Here is an 18,147-nt window from a genome sequence, read left to right on the forward strand (position 1 = left end):
GTTTCCAACTTGCCAGAATTTCCCCTTTTGTAGAAAAGCCTAACTTTGGTAGTTTTCCAAATCTCTACTGCATTGGATTTGATTTTAACATTTCAAATAAATGGTTACTTGTGAAAATTAGAGAAAGTTGAAAGCTCTGCAAATACAAATATACACGTTTTTCCTGTCCTCTCGCGTGTGTTGTTGCTGTTTCTTATTTATGCACTGTAAGAAATTAGCATAGAGAATTACAGACAAATGAAAGACAATGGCCAAGATTTCAAAAGTGTCAAATGATATGAGATGCTTTCAGAGTGGTCAACTTGAGACCCAGCCTAAAGGGGTCTGCTTTTCAGTGTGGGAGGTCAGCACTTGCTGACACCCGGGTCCCTTGAATATATTTGAAAATGGGCAACCAATGAACTCAAAATCATAGTCACATCTGATAACCTTGACCACTGTCTCTGCTCCTAAGTACTTGATATACAATTGTGGGAAACAGTAATACACACATGGGACTTGTAGGGAGATAGAGGGAAGAAACCAAGTATAAAGATCTTGTGAATGTTTATTTTTATTAGCAATAAATCCATCCTAAGAGCTTTATTTTTTTAAAAAATGCTGTTGACAGTATTTTAACTCTTAAAATGGTTAGAAATTGTTAATTACTTACGTTAGGTTTTGCTCCATGGCCAACCTTGAACATTTTGTTATCTAGTATATCACAATCCATGCCTAATCAAATAAATAAGATAAGAGATGTGATATCAATAGAGGACAGCAACATCACTTGAGCTGAGATGTAGGCAAGCTCAAGACTCAAAATACACATGCACTGGAGTAGCTAGAAGATGTGGAGAACTGGGAGTGCTTCAAGAATTGCTGCTCTGAGAGAAAAATGGCCTACTTTCCTTGACTCTTAGCTGATACATGCCATACGTTGCTGCATGTCTCAGGGTCTGGGAAGCATCAAAGCTCATTACCAGTAAAACCTCTATCCTCATAGATTACAACACAGTTAAGCATATGCACAAGTACAAAATCTTCAAGGCGTGTCATTTATTCCTCTCCCTGCTACTCACAAATGGAACTGAGGCCTTCAATTGTAGGACATTCTTCTGGGTTAGTTCAATACTGAATATAAAAAGTTGGTGTGTTCCTATCTCCTGTGGGGATAGCACTGTCCCTCTACCTGAAGTATTCAGTATTGCCTTCACCGTGATGACTTCATAAAAGTTCCATGCTCCCCTGATGGGGACTGAGAAAGGAACTTGTCTTGGCTGGATAGTTTTAACTAACCTGCTACTTGAATCTTGTTGTAAATCTTTTACCTCAATTTGCCTTCGTGCTATAAGCAATCAGCACTTGGTTGCAGTCACTGTCAACATTGCAGCAAATCTGCCCATGGTAAATTCTTTGAGCTTGATTATTAAAATGTCAGGTATGCAACTTTATAGACATATATTTATGTTAGTATTATTTGTATTATCACAGATGTGCCTAGGATCCCTGATCATGGAACAGGAGCCTACTATGCAAGGCATGGTGTAACAAACAACCAAAACATGGTCCTTGGCACAAGAGACATAAAATTTAAGATTAAGATAATAGGTTGACACGGACAGACAGGGCAGCACTAGTGGTAGAGGAAGGAACACAAGCCAGGATAGGGAAAGAATAAGTTAAAAACATTGTAGATAAATTAGATGTGCTCATGTTAACAGGGCCTAATGAAATTCACCCTTGGGTACTTAAGGAATCTTGGAATTTTTAGTGATAGTCTTTGAGAACTTATTGAGGGTGTGAGCTCTCAGAAATGGAGTAGAGTAAATCTAGTGCCTGTCTTCAACAAGGGGAACACAGACAACCCAGGGAAATATGGACCAGTAAGCCTGACTTTTGATACATGGAAAGATATTGGAACAAAATATTTAAGAATCAGTTTGTAAGCCCCTGGAAAATAATAAGGTAATAAGTAATAGCTAACCTGGATGCTTTGAGAACAAATAATGATAAGCCAACCTAATTTCCTTCTGTGACAGGGTGACTAGCCTAGTTAATGGGGCGAAAAGTAGATATAGCTTGATTTTTAGTAGGCTTTCAAGACAGTCCCACGTGACATTGTTCATAAGCAAACAAGGAAAGGTGGTCTAGATAAAATGTCTATGAAATTCATGCACAAATGATTGAAAGACCATACTAAAAATAATCAATAATTCTCTTTCAAGCTGGGAGACCATATCTATTATAATCTACTGGATTCCCAATGAGGTCTTTCCTGTATCAACTTGATGGAATTCTACCAAGGCAAGTACAAAGTACTTTACTTGGAAAGGAAAAGTCAAATAAATTAATACAAAATGGGGAATAACTCATATTGCTTAAATAGCTCTGGTGATTATAGTGGATTGTGAATTGAACATGAGCCAACAATGTGAAGCCATTATAAAAAAGAACAATTATCATTTGGTGTCTATTAATGGGAATGTCATACAGAAGACCCAAGAGGAAACAGTTCCACATCAATTAGCAATCTCAAGCATGAGAGCCAGCATAATTTAACAAGTGGGAAATGGAGGCTGGCATCATGGGACCATTGGAGCGGCGCATCGATTGTTGTAAAGTTAATTATTGATGGTGACTGTGAATAGCAGTCACTTATGTTTTATGCAATATGGAAGGGGAGCTAGTGGAGGGAAGCAAGGAGAGTGGTGATGTGGTCAAGATGACGGTCTAGGAAAATGATCTTTTCAGCAGTATGCTGAATTCTTATAAGCAGGTCAAGTTTGCATTTGGCAAGATCAGAAGGAAATATAGTGAAGTAATTGAGACACGAGATGATAAAAGCCTAGATAAGAACATAATACATAAAAATGGCCATACTGGATCAGACCAATGGTCCATCTAGCCTAACATCCTGTTTTCCAACAGTAAACAGTGACAGGGAATGAATAAAAAGGCAATCACTGAATGATCCATCCCTTGTCATCCACTGCTAGCTTCTCACAGTCAGAGGCTAGAGAGACCCAGAGCATAGGGTTGGATCCCTGACTACCTTGGTTAATAACCATTGATGGACCTATCCTCCATGAATTTACCTTTGCTCTTGACAAAGAGTTCCTGAGGTTGACTATGTTATGTTCAGAAATACTTCCTTTTGTTTATTTTAAAGCAGCTGCCTAATAATTTCACGGTGTGACCCTTGGTTTTTGTGTTATGTAAAGGGGTAAATAACAGTTCCTTATTCACTTTCTTCATACCAGTCACAATTTTATAGATGTCTATCATACGTCCCCTTACTCATTCTTGGAACTGTCCCAATCTTTTAAATCACTCCTTCTATGGAAGCAGTTCCATACCCTAATCATTTTATTGCTCTTCTCTGTACCTTTCCCAATTCTAATATCACTTTTCAGATGGGGTACATGCAGTATTCACGGTGTAGGATCCCATGGTTTTATATAGTGATATCATGATATGTTTGGTCTTTTTAGCTACCCCTTATCCATTCTGCTAGCTTTTTGACTGCTGCTAAATGAGTGGATTTTTTCAGGAACTATATCTAATGAGTCCAAGATTTTTCTCTTGAGTAGTAACAGCTACTTTTAGACACCATCATTGTTTATGTATATTTGGGATTATATTTTCCAGTTGCATTACTTTACATATCACCATTAAATTTCATCAGCCACTTTATTGCCAGCTATTTAATGCAATCCCTTTGTATCTGCTTTGGACTTATCTTTAGTAAACTAGAACTTTAGTGGAGATAGATAATAAAGGCAAAATCTTAAAGATATCATGCAGAAGGAATTGGTAAAATTTAGCTAGGATGTGAAAACCAATAGAGAAAATTAGTACCTTAATTTCCCACGGATGCACATGCACACTGGGTATTGGCACGTGCATGTCGATAGTGTGATACATAATTTCAGCAGAGATATAAATGATTCCCTTGGGGCAAGACTGGAAATCAGAGTCCATATGTAAAATTGTTGTGAGGAGACTGCCCCACACAGGTAGAAGAGAAGCAGCCTTAGAGAGGCTGTGCAGAACCCAGCCAATTAGCGGAAGGCCAACCAATAGGGAGAAGGGACTAGCCAATCAGAGCCAGGAGAGCCCATATAAGAAGGACTGCTGAGCAAAACCGAATCAGTCTCTCGTTGGAGGTGGAAGTCAAGAGAAGAGGTCTGGCTGCCCTATAGGAGGGTTGAAAGAGACAGCACCACAGTCAGCAGTTCTGGGAAGGTTCAGGGAGAAAGATGGAGCTGCCAAACTGAGGTCCTGATATCAAGTCAGCAGTAGTGCAAAGGCTTCAGGGAAGTGACTCAGTGTATGGCTGCTGGCTATAGGATCCCTGGGTTGGGATCTGGTGTTGTAGGCAGGCCTTGTCCCCACCGAAATGAGTGGCCAATGCCTGGAGTAGAGTTTGCCACTGAGGCAGGTGACTGAACTGAGGATTGTCAGGTCCCCTGGAAGGGAGGAGAGAATTGAGCGAGGCTCAGTTTGAGGGCTATGTCCAGAAGAGGACACCTCTGTCTGGGGAGCAATGTTGGCCCTAGAGATGGAGGCAAGAGGGCCAGCATCACTCTTGCCTCCATCTCTAGGGCCAACATTGCTCCCCAGACAGAGGTGTCTGAGTGAGGCACCATGAAATGAGGAAACACAGGTGAATCAAGAGCTAATTCCCTGGACAGTCAGCAGAAGGCACTGCAGTAGTGAGTCACCTCCCTATTACAAAGTTTTTTTAAAAAAGACATAGGTTGTGAAAATCCAGTCCTTCCTCTGTTGTCTTCTCTACTGCTTATGATATATTTTACTCAGGACTAATAATATAAATCCTTTGGGGGGGAGGATTAATATTTAACAAAATCATACTGCATTATATCATTAAAAACCATAGCCAACTTAGCCACAGTATTCAAAAGACTGGCTCCTATGTGACTATGCATAGAAGCAGAAGTCACATTGAAAATCAGTGGTTGAGTACTCCTAAGTCGCTAAGGTGCTTTACAAAATCTCACTTTGAGATACTTTTGAAAACTGTGTTTAGGTACCTAAATAAAACTGGGTTTATTTTCAGATGTATTGAATAAATACAAATTCCTATTAAAGTTAATGGGTGCTGCTGCTGCTTTTACAAATTAGGATCCTAACTTGAGGTATCATGATTTGAAAATGCTAGCCCTCAAATTTACATTGTTGGCCTTAAAATATTTATGAACTTATGTGTCTTTATTATATCATCCCACCAAATGGTCCCAATAATATGAATATGAAGTCCAGAAAACATTACTTATCAAATCTGGTAAGCATCCAGTAGAGCTAGATGGGTGACAGATGTGCAAGATGTAATAATGGAAAATTCATGAAGGAAGCTTGATTTCAAGTGTTTCCATTTGGCCTTATTTTTTCTTGATGAGAGCTCAATACTGAAATTACTTGTAAGAATGAAACTTCCTAACAATCTATCTGCAGTCTTATGAGCCATCCAACCAAAGCATTACCATCAGTAAAGAAGAGTTCCTGCATGGAATATTCAATAGAATGGAAAATCTCCACTGTTATTTTGGGATAGCTGACACAGGACGTGCAGACTGATAATTATAACTCTGTCTTCATTTCTATCTTTGCTTACTCTTGTGCTCCTTCAAATTCAAGGAAACATCAGAGTTGTTCTTTTGCATGGGGTAGCTATCTGTATATTTGAAAATTCCATTTTCAGAAGTATCTATCTGTCTTACAGCAGACCATGGCTTGTCCGACTCTGCTTAAAGGGTATTTGACTGAATATAACATGAGCCATTATTGGTTTAGTAGTTCCCCTGCATGCCTCTCTCCCAAATGTGTTTTCATATTTATATTGTGAATCTGACAGTCCATGGTTTTCTTCACATCTGAGTCTCAACTTTGCAGACATCTTCTTTTCAGGTAATAAAGACCATACTGTGTTTTTGGAGCAGATTAGTTCCACTATGCAATATAATACATCCTTGTGGGCAAGGGAGTTGTCTTCTGTGCATAGGTCCTCAGGCTTTAAGAGACATGGCCAAGAGGGACTTTTAGGGTGAGGGTACTATCCAGGAGGACATGTCCAGATTAAAGATGTTCAGTGACTTTACCTGAGAAACAGTTTACATTCCCAGAGCGCAGACATTAATTGCTCCAGAAATCTTTACAAGGAAAATCAAGAGTAATGCACTTACATTAATGGGAACAATGTTCACAGACTGAAGAGTCAATAGAGGACACAGAGTAAATACTGAGAAGGTAGGCAGATCACTCTAAATGATATTATTTAAACAAATTAGGAGTAAGAACCTGAAAGTGGAAAAATGTAGATAAGAAAGTGCTGGATAAACAATTCAACTGCACACAAACTAACATGTAGAGCCCAGTAGCCCAGCTATCCTCCTCAGTCTAAAACATCCTCACTAAAGCTGTCTTTCTTATGTAAAGACAAAATCCAAACAAACATTGCATATTAGGATGCTGAGGAATGAGTTGCATGAGCCCCCTCCCCTCATACTTAAGTGCACAAACGTTGGATGTCTTCTAGATCATATGGTCAGTTGTCTTGGAAAAAGGGCTCCAGTAATGGGGCAGGAGAGAAGCTCCCCAAAGGAAGTAAGAGGTTGGAAATCTCTCAATAACCACTGAGTCTCTGAACAAGATTTTCACAAACAGACATCTCAAGTTGGCAACATTCATATTTAGGCAGCTAAATAATTGGCCTGATATTCAAGAAGTATGCTATAGTTTCCACTGACTTCCTAAACTTCACTGTTACCTCTCTGTAGCCTTATACTCTCTCCTCCTTTGAGGAAAAATCACTAGATTGTATTTTATTCAAAAGACTTGTGTGATATTTTACCAACTTCAATTAGCCATTTTAAGAAGAGAGGAGTTTTTTTCTATTTTAGCAATTGGAAACAAAACCAGTAGTCAAATCAGAAGGCTTTGGGGAGAGTTCTTTTTCTTTGAGTCATTGTCACAAATGGCTTTGAGGGAAAAAGTGGGGAGAGCTCACAAACAAAGCACCTCTACTAGTTAATATTGTCTAATATGTTCACTATATATTTAATCACAGAGAGTTTTAGAAACTATAGGTCAAAGGGTCATCTATGTGGCTACGTCTACACTGGCCCCTTTTCCGGAAGGGGCATGTAAATTTCAGCAGTCGTCGTAGGGAAATCCGCGGGGGATTTAAATATCCCCCGCGGCATTTAAATAAAAATGTCCGCCGCTTTTTTCCGGCTTTTAAAAAAGCCGGAAAAGAGCGTCTAGACTGGCCCCGATCCTCCGGAAAAAGTGCCCTTTTCCGGAGGCTCTTATTCCTACTTCAAAGTAGGAAAATAAGTAGGAAGTAGGAATAAGAGCCTTTGAAGTAGGAATAAGAGCCTCCGGAAAAGGGCACTTTTTCCGGAGGATCGGGGCCAGTCTAGACGCTCTTTTCCGGCTTTTTTAAAAGCCGGAAAAAAGCGGCGGACATTTTTATTTAAATGCCGCGGGGGATATTTAAATCCCCCGCGGATTTCCCTACGACGACTGCTGAAATTTACATGCCCCTTCCGGAAAAGGGGCCAGTGTAGACGTAGCCTGTGGGTTTTTCTCACTCATGGAGCAGGAAATTCTATCAGTCTGGACAATATTCTTTATGGTAATGTGGGGTTTCCCTCTCTGCCTCTCCAGAGAAAGGGAAGGATAGTAGATCCCATGAAGCTCTCCTGAGAGCCACAAACCAGGGTCATTAGCACCACCTCTCTATCCCTCCACAGTGACTCATTGACCCCTACAAGAATCCTCCATTTCTTGCTCCATTTCTCCCACAGAATCATATCATGTCGTATGTAGAGCCCTTTGCATTGTAGAGCTCATTTCACGAAGAGTAACGGTAGTTTGGACTAGGAAGCCTAGTCCGAACTACCTAGTCCGTGCCGCGTGTAGCCGCGCAGCACGGAGTTCGCACTAGCGGATATTTAAAAATGGCGGCGCCCGGCTTTATGCAAATGAAGCCCAGGAAATTCAAATCCCGGGCTTCATTTGCAACTCCGGTTGCCTACATTACCACCCTAGTTCGAACTAGGGTGGTAGTGTAGACATACCCCTAGAGGGGCCACTTGGGGATCTGGGGCAAATCTGTCAGGGATGGTACTTGGTCCTACCATGAGGGTAGGGGACTGGATGCAATGACCTCTCAAGGACCCTTCTAGTTCTATGAGATAGGTATAGATCCATATATTATATTATAGGTGCAGACACCTGTGGATATAAAGCAGACATCTGCAAATTTGCAGGACTCTGGCCATAGAGTTTGTCTTATGGAGTGGGCAACCCTCTGTTTGTGTATTTGTCTTCTAAGGACAGCAGCTAGTCAGAACACATCACACCACGGGGCAGTGTAGAAAGAGGACTCTTGGTGTCCAGATACATTGTCACTGATGCTTATATAATCAATATGATATGTTCTTTAATACCCCTGAATGCCAGATAGGATTTTGCATTTTAAGCATTCAGAAGTCGCATATGTAGTAAACTGTAGACAACTTTAGCTCAGAAGGATGAAGGGGTGAGTTAGTTCTGTTAATGTTTAGAACCCTGTGGTTTGAGGGAGTCTACATAGTTCAAGCATGATGTGGCAAGCATGAAATTATCCCTTCCAGCACAGTTAGCCAGAGGGTTGTTACTGAGTAACACATGCATTTTCTTCTCTCACTGAAACTGAGTAAGCCACCTCTTCTGAAATCCATTTCCTTTCAATCTTGGAGAACCAGACGGGCACAAGGACTTCTCCAGGGCAGCCTGGTTGTTCTTGCAAATGATCTCAGTAGATTCTGAGTTTGCTATGGAATTTTGTTTTGCTGGCTTTGTTTGAGAGAAAGGGTAGAAAAGATTTCAGAATACGGATACTATACCACAAAGACATTCTGCAAGGCAAAAGTGCACATGATAATTTATTAATTCCCATGCTAATTCAGCTATTTTCTATGACACATTTTCCAAGCTTTGGGTAATCTTTTCAAAAGAGCACAAGGTCAAATTTTAAAGTGCCTAAGGTGCAGATAGGTACTTAATGGAATTTTCAAAGTGTTCCTCTGCATCTTTAGGCACCTACGTACCTTTAAAACTCTGGCCCTAAGTACCATTTTTAAAAAATGTGACATAACTCCTTAAGCCCAGAGTTTTAAAGGTATTTACCGTAAAATCTCGAGTATAATGTGCACCTGCCTTTTAAACATCAGAATTCTTGAATAAACTAAACTCTTATCTATAATGCGCACCCCCATTATACTCAAGATTTTACGGTATCCTATTTGCCCCCATATTTCTCCTGCTAATTCTTCTAACACCATATAAGCAACTCCAAAGCACAACAAATCTACAAAGTCAGATTAGGAAGGTCCTCACAACTCAAAGGCACAACTGCAAACACAAACTGAGCTCACACCTGCCGGGGGAGCATCCCCCGCCCAGCTGTCTGCACGCCGAGCTCGCGCCTGCTGGCCCCCTCCCCCAGCTTGTGCCCGCCGAGCGTGAGTTTAAAACTTTTTAAAAAAACCTCTTATAGATAATGTGCACCCCACCTTTGATGCTAAAAGAAACGGGAAAAAAGTGTGCATTATACTCGAGATTTTATGGTAGGTGTTGCTGGCCTCAGTGTCACAATGCCTAGCTGGTTTAGGAGCCTAAACCTTATTTTCAAAAGTACTTTCTCACAGTTGGACATCTAAGTCTCTTTCCTGAAAATGAGATTTAAGCTCCTAAGTCAGTTAGGTGTTGTTATTCTCAACAATAAAATACCTAAATACATTTTTTAAAAATTGGAGCCCAAGCAGCTAACTTCCCAAAGGAGACCTAGACATGGCAACACTTTTAATCTTGCTTGGGGACGATATCAAATTTCATAATCTCATAATTGCCACAGAGGGGAAATGCAACTTTTTTATTCTCTCTGCTAAAAATACACACAGATGTTTAAATCCATGGACAATATTTACTTAGTCTTGAGGCAAAATCTTATTCGCTTCAGGAATTTGCTTAAATTAAAATTGTGTAAAGCCCTCAGGACTTGGTCCCATACATTAAATGAATTAATCAATACATTTCTTACAAGTACCAGCCTATTTTGTCGCAGACATTTCAAAAGTAAATTTGTAAAAGGTCAGATCCCCACCTTGCATGTAATCACTGTGACTCCATTTAGTTCAACTGAGGCACACTGTTTTATACCTATTGACATCTTGCCTGGTATCTGTATACTTGCTGCTGCATTTCTCTAAGCTTGATCCATTGACACTATAAAGCTTAATACAGAGACTGAAGCTATAAAACTGGTGTATGTGGCAAAGCTTTGATCATAAAAAAAATAACATCCCATGACTTTTTCTTGCTTTTTGATAAATATCCTTTGACAGATCTCTCTTTATTTTTATTGTGAGATAACATAGCTTTAATTCATGGGAGTGAAAAAGCAACACTTGTCACAGGATGTCAAAGAAAAAAAAAGACCAACTTCCATGAGATACGATACAACTAGGGTTTTTTGGGGGGAGGGGTAGCAGGGTGAAGGATGATTTCTATTACCCCATTGGTCTAATCTGCTGAGATTCACAAAAAAGAAGAGAGTTCAAATAGAGGTCAACTAGGTTTCTTTATCAGTAACACCTCTGGAATTACACATAAAAAAATCATTACTTTTTCATAGCAAAACAAGCATGTTTTAACTCTATATCTCTCTAAACACGGCTGAGGAAAAATTGTGGGCTGGGGGCAGGGAGGGAATAAGTTTTTCTCTTGTTTTTTGAAGGAGTGAAAGGCCACGCAGCATATGTACTTAAATGAGCAGTCTTGTTCAGAGTTGGACTTAAACAAGCTGTCTGTACTGCATACAGAATCATGCCAAGTGGCAACAAAGAGACTAAATCACAGAACTGTGGATAGATGCTGGAGGTGCATATGGCAAAAGTGTTTATAGCCATATTATAAACCTCTTCAGTTTTCCATGATCTCAACAACAATCACTGCCAGCTGGAGTGCTTTTGCTTAAGCATTTTAAACTTGGGTATAGATCTGTGCTGAGTATGTTCTCAACACTCCTTTCCCAATGGATTTGGGTGACATTGAGCAGTAACTATTTCTTCCTGTTTGGGTAAAACTGAACAGGTAAGCAGGTAAGCACTGTTCCTGAAAAAATGTAGATGAAATGTTAGACTGCTTTGGATTTGAGAGGCTCTATACATTTTGAAATGTAGTTTCCTAAAATTCAGACACTGTACATAGATTCATCTTGTTCAATTTCTCTTTGAGGTAAAGAATAAAAAGGCAACACTGAGATATCCGAAGCATATATTTCCTATAAAAACTTTTGTTGACATAAATATCTTATGAATATGGTTTTCTAGATGAAAACCTGCAACAGATTACTACTATAAATTGGTCAATACACCACAAAACTACAAATAAAAGTTACATACTCACTGTAGAGTCAAAAAGGTATCCTAAAAAGAAAACTAATTCCAAAATAACTCTATATGTGCCTCAACCTAAGCCTTCTCCATAGGCATGACAGAGGATAGGATTCTTGTCCCCAGACTACACTCCTCCCCAAACACCTGTTCCCTCCACCAGAAGACTATTCTAATTTTTCTAATTTTAGAGTGGAGTCCAAAGAACTGTGCTGGATAAAGTGAGACTATGTCTCCACTACAAAGAAAAATCAGAAAAAGATACACAAATCGTGACCGGCAATTTGTGTATCTTTTTCTGCTTTTCTTCCAAAAGAGGCTTTTCCAACATTTGGCCCATCTACACGGGGCCAAATGTCAGGGAAAAACCCTCTTTTGGTACATCCTTTCTTCCTCGTGAAACAAGGTTTACAGGGATGCTGACTTTTTTTTCGGAAAAGTGGACACATTCCTTGGACATGGCAGATGGTAGACTAGATGTACCCCGAGTCAGCAGGAGTTGACCAAATTCCAAACCACACTGATGTAGTGAAGTGAAAATAAAATGTTGCCATCTTTGTTACATGGCTTATTCCAGGGCTCACTGAGCTTGGTTGAAACACTGTGTGTTGACTCTCATTGTCTTTGTATTTGCCCATAATGATCAAAATATCTGTGTGGATCTTTGTGCATATCCAAAGGAAGAATTTGTGGCATGATGGTAAGTATCTGTGATGCATAATGTCATAGAATCATAGAGCTTGAAGAGACCTCAGGAGGTCATCAAGTCAGGACCAATCCCACCTAAATCAACCCAGCCAGGGCTTTGTCAAGCCGAGACTTAAACACCTCTAGGGATGGAGATTCCACCACCTCCCTAGGAAACCCATTCCAGTGCTTCACCACCCTCCTAGTGAAATAGCTTTTCCTAATATCCAACCTAGTGCTCTCCCACTGTCATTTGAGACCATTGCTCCTTGTTCTGCCATCTGTCACTACTGTGAACAGCCTCTCTCCATCCTCTTTGGAACCTCCCTTCAGGAAGTTGAAGGCTGCTATCAAATCCCCCCTCACTCTTCTCTTCTGCAGACTAAACAAACCCAAATCCTTCAGTCTCTCCTCATAAGTCATGCGCTCCAGTGCCCTAATCATTTTAATCGCCCTCCGCTGGACCCTCTCCAATGCGTCCACATCCTTTTTGTAGTGGGGGGCCCAGAACTGGACACAATATTCCAGATGTGGCCTCACCAGAGCCAAATAAAGGAGAATAATCACTTCTCTGGATCTGCTGGCAATGCTCCTCCTAATGCACCCTAATATACAATTAGCCTTCTTGGCTACAAGGGCACACTATTGACTCATATCCAGCTTCTCATCCACTGTAATCTCCAGGTCCTTTTCTGCTGAACTGCTACTTAGCCATTCACTCCCCAGCCTGTAACTATGCTTGGGATTCTTCCGTTCCAGGTGCAGGACTCTGCACTTGTCCTTGTTGAACCTCATCAGATTTCTTTTGGCCCAATCCTCTAATCTGTCCAGGTCACTCTGGATCCTATCCCTGCCCTTCATCTTATCTACCTCTCCCCCTAGCTTAGTATCATCTACAAACTTGCTGAGGGTGCAATTCATCCCCTCATCGAGATCATTAATAAAGATGTTGAATAAAACCGGTCCAAGAACTGATCCTTGGGGCACTCCGCTAGAAACTGACCACCAACCTGACATTGAGCCATTGATCACTATCCATTGGGCCTGACAGTCTATCCAGCTCTCTATCCATCTTACAGTCCATTTATCCAATCCACATTCCCTTAACTTGCAGGCAAGAATATTGTGGGAGACTGTATCAAAAGCTTTGCTAAAGTTAAGGTATATCACATCTACTGACTTTCCCATATCCACAGAGCCAGTTACCTCATCATAGAAGCTAATCAGATTGGTCAGGCACGACTTGCCCTTCGTGAATCCATGTTGACTATTCCTGATCACTTTCCCCTCTTCCAAGTGCTTCAAAATGGATTCTTTGAGGATCCCCTCCATGATTTTTCTGGGGACTCAGGTAAGGCTGACTGGTCTATAGTTCCCTGAATTGTCCTTTTTCCCCTTTTTAAAGATGGGCACTACGTTTGCCTTTTTCCAATCATCCAGGATCTCTCCCGATCTCCACGAGTTTTCAAAGATAATGTCCAAAGCCTCCGCAATGACATTTGCCAACTCCCTCAGTACCCGCGGATGCTTTAAATCTGGGCCCATGGATTTGTGTATGTTTAGCTTTTCTAAATAGTTCCTAACTTGTTCTTTCCCCACCAAGGGCTGTCCACTTCCTTCCCATAATGCATTGCCTAGTGCATTTGCCTGGGAGCTGTCCTTGTCTGTGAAGACAGAGGCAAAGAAAGCATTGAGTACTTCAGCTTTTCCCACATCATCTGTCATTAGGTTACCTCCCTCCTTCAGTAAGGGCCCCGCATCCTCTCTGATCACCCTTTTATTGCTAACATGCCTGTAGAAACCTTTCTTGTTACCCTTTACATCACTTACCAGTTGCAATTCCAATCACGCTTTTGCCTTCCTGATAACTCCCCTGCATTCTCGAGCAAAATATTTTTACTCCTCCCTAGTCATCAGTCCAAATTTCCACTTCTTGCAAGTTTCCTTTATGTGTTTAAGCTCACCATGGATGTCCTCGGTAATCCAATCTGGTTACCAACCATATTTGCTTTCCTTGCTGCGCATCGGAATGGTTTCTTCCTGTGCCTTTAATAAGGCTTCTTTAAAATACTGCCAGCTCTCCTGGACTCCTTTCCCCTTCAGGTAAGCATCCCAGGGGATCCTGACCATCAGTTCTCTGAGGGAGTCAAAGTTTGCTCATCTGAAGACCAGGGTTTGTATTTTGCTACTCTCTTTTCTTCCTTTGGTCAGGATCCTGAAATCTACCATTTCATGATCACTGCTTCCCAGGTTGTCACCCATCTCTACTTCCCCTACTAATTCCTCCCTGTTTGTGAGCAGCAGGTCAAGCTGTGCATGGCCACTCATCATTTCCTTCAGCACTTGTACCAATAAGTTATCCCCAACTTTCTTCAAAAACTTCCCGGATTGTCTGTGTACTGCCATATTGGTCTCCCAACAGATGTCAAAGTGATTAAAGTCAGCCATGAGAATCAGGGCCTGCGATCTGGAAGCTTCTCTCAGTTGTCCAAAGAAAGCTTTGTCTACCTCATCCAACTGATCCGGTGGTCTATAGCAGACACCAACCACAACATCACCCTGATTGCTTCCACCTCTAAATTTAATCCATTGGCTCTCAACAGTCTTTTCTCCCTCTAAGTACTGGATCTCCGAGCAATCATAATGCTCTCTTACATACAATGCAACTCCTCCTCCTTTTCTCCCCTGCCTGTTTTTCCTGAATAGTTTATACCCTTCTATGACAGTGCTCCAGTCATGCGAGTCATCCCACCAAATCTCTGTTATTCCAATCAAATCATAGTTCTTTAACTGGGCCAGGGCTTCTATTTTTCCCTGTTTGTTTCCCAGGTTTCTCACATTGGTGTACAAACACCTTAGATAACCAGTTGATCACCCTGCCTTCTCCATACAAATCAGGGTCCTTCTTTGTTGCGCATTTCTCCTTGTGTTTCTTCCCGGTGTCCGACGTCCTCACTTACCTCAGGGCTTTGGTCACCATCCTCCAACAAACCTAGTTTAAAGCCCTCCTCACTAGGTTTGCAAGCCTGCTCGCAAAGATGTTCTTTCCTCTCTTGGGGTATGTCTACACTACCCTCCTAGTTCGAACTAGGAGGGTAATGTAGGCATACCACACTTGCAAATGAAGCCCAGGATTTGAATTTCCCGGGCTTCATTTGCATAAGCGGGGAGCCGCCATTTTTAAATCCCCGCTTGTTCGAACCCCGTGTAGCACGGCTACACGGGACTCGAACTAGGTAGTTCGGACTAGGTTCCTATTCCGAACTACCGGTACACCTCATGGAACCTAGTCCGAACTACCTAGTTCGAGCCCCATGTAGCCGCGCTACACGGGGTTCGAACAAGCGGGGATTTAAAAATGGCGGCTCCCCGCTTATGCAAATGAAGCCCGGGAAATTCAAATCCCGGGCTTCATTTGCAAGTACGAACTAGCGGGGTAGTGTAGACATACCCTCCGTTAGGTGGATCCCATCTCTTCCTAACAATCCTTGTGCCTGGAACAGAGTCCCATGGTCGAAGAAACCAATGCTCTCTCTCCAACACCACCTGCACAACCACGCATTTAATTCCTCAATTTGACGATCCCTACCAGACCTTTTCCTTCACCTGGAAGATGGATGAGAACACCACAACACTTGCACTTCAAATTCCTTGATCCTTTTTCCCAGTGCTCCATAATCTGCTGTGACCCACTCAAGGTTATTCTTGGCCGTATCGTTAGTTCCTACATGGAGAAGCAGGAAGGGGTAGCGATCTGAAGTTTTAATCACTTTCGGAAGACTCTCGGTCACATCCTGAATGCGAGCTCCCGGTAAGCAGCACACTTCTCGAGATTGCAGGTCTGGATGACAGATGGATGACTCAGACCCTCTTAGGAGGGAGTCCCCGACCACCACTACCCATCTTCTTTTGGGAGTGGTGGTCGTGGAACCCCTATCCCTAGGACTGTGCATCCCATGCCTTCCGGTAGATGGTGTTCCTTTCTGATTTCTTCCCTGAGAGGTCTCTGCCAAAGCATTGTCCACCACAGTGCCTGTGGAGATTGCCTGAAAGCGGTTACTTACTTCTACAGGAATGGGTGATACCTGAGTTGGTGGTCTTCTCCTTCTAGAGGTTACATGCTGCCAGTTTTCTTCCTTGTCCTGTACTGCCCTGACTGGCTCTTCAGCCTGCTGTGGCTGCAGGATTAAATGCTGCCTTCTATCGAGGAAGTCTTCATCCTCTCTGATAGAACGTAGGGTTGATACTTGGGCCTCCAGTCCTCTAATTTTTTCTTTCAAAATGGTGACCAGCTTGCACTTAGTGCAGATGAAATCACTTCTTTCTTCCTGGAGGAAGACAAACTTGGCACCTGCTGTGTAGGTAACAACAGCAGAGCTATCACCATCCATACCTGCCTTCCTTTTGAGAGATTCCTCAGGGTATGTCTACACTACCCCGCTAGTTCGAACTAGCGGGGTAATGTAGGCATACCACACTTGCAAATGAAGCCCGGGATTTGAATTTCCCAGGCTTCATTTGCATAAGCCATTTTTAAATCCCAGCTAGTTCGAACCCCGTGCCGCGCGGCTACACGTGGCATGGAGTAACTAGTTCGGATTAGGCTTCCTAATCCGAACTAGCTGTACTCCTCATTTCACGAAGCCTAATCCGAACTAGCTACTCTGTGCCACGTGTAGCCGTGCGGCACGGGGTTCGAACTAGCCGGGATGTAAAAATAGCGGCGCCCGGCTTATGCAAATGAAGCCCGGGAAATTCAAATCCCGGGCTTCATTTGCAAGTGCAGTATGCCTACATTACCCTCCTAGTTCGAATTAGGAGGGTAGTGTAGACATATCAGTTGTTATTCAATGCCTCCCTGAAGGGAAGGAGTGTAGTGAAAAGACGTTAAAGAATGGCGAGTGCTATCTCACTGCCTTCCCACACCTCTTCCCAACTCCCTCTCCAAACTCCCTGTTAACAACCCCTGTTCCATGGAACTTCCAGGAATGCAGACACTGAAGCAACCTTATGTCTTGACTACTGCTACTGGAAAGACTGGCAGTGGATGTTGGTAACATTCCGTATCACTAAAACAACTGTGGGTAATTGTCTGGCTACAGTGAAAGAAGGACAGGAGACACTTAAAATGGGTTTTAATCAGACTGCAATTTTTTAATATAGATGTCTGTGACTTCTTGTCAGATAAAATGTACAGTGTGAGTCAATCCATGTTACTTTAAATCAGGGGTAAGGAATCTCAGGCCTGCCTGGATCTGGCCCCTGAGCTCAGAACCCCCACAGCGTTGGGGAGCCTGTGCTGGTGCTCTAGCCCCCCTGCTGCTCCACCAGAGGGCTGGAGCACACAACAATCTACTATGTTGGGCTCTTCTAGGCTTTGGTGGACGTGGAAAATGTGTGGAGTGTCTTTTTCCTCAGTTCCGGCCACATCAGTGAGGGGGGTTATTTGCTTCCCACTTGTGTGTGTCCCCTGACTGATTTTTCTGTGGGTCAGTGGCCCCTGACACAAAAAAGGTTCCCTATTCTTGCTTTAAATCATTACCCAGGGCTCTACCAGCCCCCTTGGATTTCCACGTAGGTCCTGAAGCCAACCAATGGCTTCAACCTTACCACCTGCAATCCACATAGAAGGGTTAAGGTGGTCAACTGGAAGTAGGGGAGGGCTGTTATTTTTTTCAGTACCTCCTGTTAAGTACTTTACCAGGCCATTTATCTTGTCCCTGTGTGGCTTCCCTATGGAGTACCTTCGCTGAACATCCACCCAACCTTATGAAATAAGTTGCAACATATGGTCTACCACCTTTTCTTCTTAAGACTGAGATACGTAAAAAATAACTCCCAAAAAAATAATTTCAAAATAACGTGTCCACGCTACGAGGAAGCCTCAAAATTTGTCCAATGCAAGCTTCCTTAATGCAAATGCGCTACCTTGATTTAGAGCCCCAGCAAGCACTGGGGAGGAATTAGTTTGAATTACTCTGGGGAGAAGTTATTTCTAAATAGTGGCACCGGAGTG

This window comes from Pelodiscus sinensis, chromosome 1, assembly GCF_052426305.1.
Source record: "Pelodiscus sinensis isolate ZL-2025 chromosome 1, ASM5242630v1, whole genome shotgun sequence".
Classification (NCBI taxonomy): Eukaryota; Metazoa; Chordata; order Testudines; family Trionychidae; genus Pelodiscus; species Pelodiscus sinensis.